This window comes from Aedes aegypti, chromosome 3, assembly GCF_002204515.2.
Source record: "Aedes aegypti strain LVP_AGWG chromosome 3, AaegL5.0 Primary Assembly, whole genome shotgun sequence".
NCBI lineage: Eukaryota > Metazoa > Arthropoda > Insecta > Diptera > Culicidae > Aedes > Aedes aegypti.
Genome location: NC_035109.1, coordinates 312704083 through 312710082, shown reverse-complemented (window position 1 = coordinate 312710082; position 6000 = coordinate 312704083).

The window sequence follows — 6000 nt, the reverse complement described above, 5'->3', positions numbered from 1 at the left end:
GTTCTCCTGAACGAACTTGTTAAGAAACTACCAACAGCGGTGAAATTCAATTGGGCTCTACATCAACGTCAACTTCCAGTAGTTGATCTGAGTGCTTTCGGAGAATACATGGCAAACGTTGTGTCTGCAACAAGCTGTGTTGTATCTTGGAATGGAGGTGCATCGAAAGGGATCAAAGATGATCGAGCTAGGGGAAAAGACCGGGCGTACGTCAACGCACATTCAAACCCAGGATCGTCGGAAGGGCGACGTGAATACACCGGAGAGAGTCGCGAAAACATTGTTGCTCAAAAAGAGCCATCCAATACTTCAGGAAATACTCCTTTGTGTCCATCATGTAAGAATAGAGGCCACCTGATAGAAGAATACGGATTGTTCAAAAGAATCTCTATCGACGATCGATGGAAGGTTGTGAAGGAAAATCGACTGTGTGGCCGATGCCTCACTTCCCATACACGTTGGCCGTGCAAAGGTCAAGTATGTGGAATAGATGGTTGCCCAAGGCGTCATCATCGACTTCTCCATGATAAGAACTCATCAGTGCCAAAACAGATAGATACCGGAAAGAATGTGACCGTATCCCTCCACCGTCAACCATCATCATTCAATCTTTTCCGTATAATTCCTGTGACACTTTACGGTAGAAAGGGAAAATTGGACACATATGCCTTCCTTGACGACGGTTCATCTGTTTCTTTGATTGAGGACAAAATAGCTGAAGCACTTGGCTTGGAAGGCGTCGCTGAGTCCCTTTGTGTCCATTGGACTGGTGGAATTAAGAAGAACTATTCGAATACTCAGATGGTTTCACTACAAGTATCTGGCGAAGGAATCGATAAGCGTTATCAAATGTCGGAGGTATACACCGTGCGCAATCTGGGTTTACCTGAGCAAACAATGAAGATCCGTGAATTAGCCGATGAGTTTGTGCATCTTAAGAACCTACCGGTTCGCGATTTGGATTCTGCTGTTCCTGGCATACTCATCGGGCACAATAATGTTCATCTACTGGCATGCCTCAAATTGAGGGAAGGACGAGAGCAGGAGCCGATTGCCACGAAGACCCGTTTGGGCTGGGTTGTTTATGGAAGTCGACGAGCAGCAGAGATCAACTTTCCACACCGGCAGATGTATATCTGCACGAAACAAGATGATCAAAACTTACACGATTACGTTCGTAAGTTTTTTGCCCTGGAAAGCTTAGGTGTCGCAGTGGTTCCGGAAGTAAAAGGATCGGAAGAACAGCGAGCGTTGTCTATTCTCAACGGTGCGGATATCTAGTGGTCGTTTCAAAACTGCGCTTTTGTGGAAGTACGATGAATTCGAGTTTCCGGACAGCAAATTGATGGCGGTTAAAAGATTGGAGTGTTTGGAACGAAGACTGCGCAAAAATCCAGATTTGTACGACAATGTTCGAAAACAAATTGCGGAATATCAAGAAAAAGGATATTCTCATAAAGCTACAGAAGAAGAACTGCAACGATTCGACCCTAGACGAACGTGGTTCTTACCCTTAGGGGTGGTATTGAACCCCAAGAAACCCAACAAAGTGCGGCTCGTTTGGGACGCCGCTGCTACAGTGGACGGAGTATCGCTCAATACCATGTTGATGAAAGGTCCTGATCTGTTAACGCCTCTATTACATGTATTGTTTACCTATCGTGAACGAGAGGTGGCCATCACAGCGGATGTGAAAGAAATGTTCCACCAACTTCTGGTGCATGAAGAAGACCGCAGTGCTCTGCTGTATTTGTGGCGGAATTCTACTGAATCGGCTTTGGACACGATGGTTATGGATGTGGCAATATTTGGCGCCTCGTGCTCACCCACGCAAGCACAATTCGTCAAGAACCTAAATGCTAAGGAGTACGAACACCAGTATCCCAGGGCGGCAATTGCGATAACTCGGCGACACTATGTGGATGACTATTTAGATAGTGTTGATTCCGTAGATGAAGCTGTAGAACTCATTACACAAGTCATGGAAGTTCATGATAAGGCTGGCTTCCATATCCGGAACTGGATCTCTAACAAGGAGGACGTTATGAGAGCAATAGGTGAGGTTCACCCTACAGTAGTAAAGACTTTGACTCCAGACCAGGAATGTGGCGGCGAACGATTGTTGGGAATGATATGGCGACCGAGAGAGGATATATTTTCATTCACCTTGAATTTTCGTGAAGATTTGAAAGACATTCTGGCCGGTGACGTCATTCCAACGAAACGACAGTTGCTTAGAATAGTTATGAGCATTTATGACCCATTGGGACTAGTTTCAACCTTCGTAGTTCATGGAAAGATAATGATTCAAGAAGTATGGCGAAGTAAGACAGGTTGGGATGAAAGGATTCCTACAAACATCCTCGTTCGTTGGCAGCAATGGCTGATTTGCCTACAGGGAATGGAAGAGATTGAAGTGCCACGTTGCTATTTTTCCGGCTATGAACGCTGCAGCTTTGATACGCTACAATTGCATATATTCGTGGACGCTAGTGCAGAAGCCTACGCTGCGGCGGCGTATTTTAGAATTGTCGATCGTGGAGCTGTTCGCTGTGCGTTGGTGTCATCAAAAACGAAAGTTGTACCTCTTCAGCCTTTGTCCACACCACGTGCAGAATTACTTGCAGCAGTTTTAGGAGCTCGCCTACGGAAGACGATCGAAGAAGGACACTCTTTGAAGGTAAGCCGAACAATTTTTTGGTGCGATTCCTTTACTGTACATACGTGGATTACGTCGGACCTTCGACGGTACAGACAATTTGTAGCGCTAAGAGTCAATGAAATCTTGAACTTGTCCAAGCCAGAGGAATGGAGATGGGTTCCAACCAATCAAAATGTCGCAGATGAAGCAACCAAATGGGGGAAGGGGCCTTCGTTCACCTCTGATAGCCGTTGGTATCGAGCCCCTCGTTTTTTGTACGAATCCGAAGAATTCTGGCCAGGAGATCAGGAGTTTCGTATAACTGAAGCGGATGAAGAAGTCCGACCTGCTTATGTCAACAAACATTCCATAATGCAACCACGTTGAGCGTTTCTCTAAGTGGGAACGCCTTGTCAGATGCGTAGCCTACGTGATACATTTCGTCAAGCGAATAGGACCGCAACGGAAAACGGCTACCTTGGACTCTACAGGAAATCTGTCAAAGGAGGAGCTTATAGAGGCGGAAAGAGTTCTGTGGAAATCGGTTCAAAGCGAAGCGTATCCCGATGAGGTCAACGTTTTGAAGTCAAACAGGGAGGTTTCACGTGAACAATTGAAGAGCGTGGAGAGAACTAGTTCATTAGTTAAGCTTTCGCCAATGATGGACGAGTATGGAGTTATTCGTATTAATAGCCGCTTGTCTGCTGCTGAATTTCTACCATTCGATACCCGGTATCCGATTATTCTCCCGAAGGACAGCTACATCACCCGCCTTTTGTCGATTGGTACCACCGCCAGTACAAACATGCTAATGATGAAACGGTCATAAATGAGATTAGACAAAAGTTTCACATCTCAAGGTTGAGAGGAAGATTAGGTTTCGTCAAAAAATATTGCAATTGGTGCCGTGTCTACAAAGCAGTACCGATAACCCCACAGATGGCTTCACTTCCTCCAGAAAGGCTTACTCCCTTTGTTCGACCATTTTCCTATGTAGGAATAGACTATTTTGGGCCTTATATGGTAAAAATAGGAAGATCATCAGTGAAAAGATGAGTGGTACTTTTCACCTGCTTGACGATTAGAGCCATCCATTTGGAAGTCGCTGCTACGTTGTCTACCGATTCTTGCAAGAAGGCTATTCGTCGATTCATTGCCCGAAGGGGTGCACCACTGGAAATTTTCACAGACAACGGGACAAACTTTGTTGGAGCTGGCAGGGAACTACGAGATAATGAAACTCAATGGTGAGCTTAGTAGTACCTTCACAGATGCGCATACGCAGTGGAGATTTAATCCTCCAGCAGCTCCTCATATGGGTGGCTGCTGGGAGAGGATGGTGCGCTCGGTCAAAGTAGCCCTTGGATGCGTGCCGACATTGCGAAAACTTGATGAGGAATCCTTGTCAACCATGCTCGCTGATGCAGAATATATGGTTAACTCTCGGCCTCTAACGTTTGTACCTCTTGCAACTGAATCAGAAGAATGTTTGACTCCAAATCACTTCTTGATGATGAGTTCGAAGGGCATCAAGCAACCTATTAAGGACCCAGTTAGCGAAGGAGCTGCATTGAAGGATAGCTGGTCTACATTACAGATGATTCTAGATCACTTCTGGAAGCGGTGGTTGTTGGAGTATCTACCAACAATTACAAGAAGGTCAAAATGGTTCCAACATGTTCAGGAGATCAAAGTTGGAGATTTGGTAGTAATTGTGGATGAAAAAATTCGGAACAGTTGGACGAGAGGTCGTGTTATCCGTACTTATCCAGGTCGAGACGGTACAGTACGGAGAGCAGATGTACAGACCAATGGAGGAGTTCTGCAGCGCGCTGTAGCAAAACTTGCATTACTTGACATCGGACGACATGATGACGCAGAAGCGAAACTTCAGTCGTCATGCGGGGGAGTATGTTCCGAAAATGTTTGGCCCACAGTACCCCTCGTCAACTCTAAATGCACTAACACCATCTGATCTATCTCCATTATCAAAGATTGTCAAAGTAGATGATAGAGAATAATACTTAATAGCTAGATCAAAACACGTTTGCATTAAAAGTGAATTAAATCTAATGAAATTTTGGTAGGATTAATAACTTAAAGGTATATGACACTAACTAATGAACTTTACTTGTAGATTGGAATTTTCCTAATCCTAATCAATCTAAATATAGTCTGTGGTGAATCGAATCACTAGTGGAGACAAATTGTAAGTTATGATTTATCTGCCCCAATTGTTATAACCTCATGTATGGAATAATTATTACAGCTTCGAGCTACACACAACGTAAAATCGTGTTTGCTATCGAGAAGGTCCGAAAACTAGCTTCGCCACAGCGCTTATGTCACTTATCCGGTTACGTTTATCACATAGGTCATTTATGTCAATTATAGCCCTAATAATTCCTGACAACATTCTTATATACATCATTGAGCTAAAACGCCTATAACGGAAGTTATGATTTTTGTCCCGAGGTCCCATACATTCGAAGCACTGTGCGACGTCTGTTCCAACTCCTTCTACATTGTTTGCTGAGTCTAGTCAGATCGGAATTCCACCATGGGGTCCCTCTTGAAGTTTTTACAGACCGCAGAGGACATGCTTCTTCAAATGCTTCTATAATGTAGGATGTTGTAGTATCAACGGCATCATCCAAATCACTTGAATTTTCAATGGACGGAGAATATCCATGAAATTTGGCCGCAATCAATTTAGTGTAGAGTTCCCAGTTTGTTGACCGGGGAACTGGGTTGGTGGTCTGATGGCTACCGCTTCTGCTTCATATGCAGAAGGTCATGGGTTCAATCCCCCCCCCCCCCCCCTCGTACTTTGTAGTTGCATATCTCTCACTTGCTTCTATCTTCCATTCTAAATATATCACACTCAAACAATTCGTTCATAGCAAACGCTAGAACCAGAGACGGACAAGAAACCGTTTCCCTAACGCTTCCTACTTCCACGCGCACGCCTTTCTTACGCCTGATACATAGGCAGTCTGCTAACCACAAAAGCAAACCTCTCTGCCATGCCTTTCCTCCAATCCATACACTCCCGCATGAACTGACGTGGATGCAGTGGAATATACGGTCTACGTGGGAGTCAGTTCAATGCATCATCAATTCCTCCCCCTTCCCCTCATTGGTCAGCATTCTGACGTGGCAGGTGCCATTGTTGCCTAAAAATAGAAGATCACCAGCACTTATACACTGAGGATGCCTGTTAGTCCCAAGCAGTCATTCGGTTGGTTCCTTGTGTAAGTGCAGCTGATCTGGCGATACTGGAGTGCATCCACGGGCGGCCAATCAAGCTCAAGCTCAAGCTCAAGTTCCCAGTTTGTTGACCGGGGATTCCTAAAACG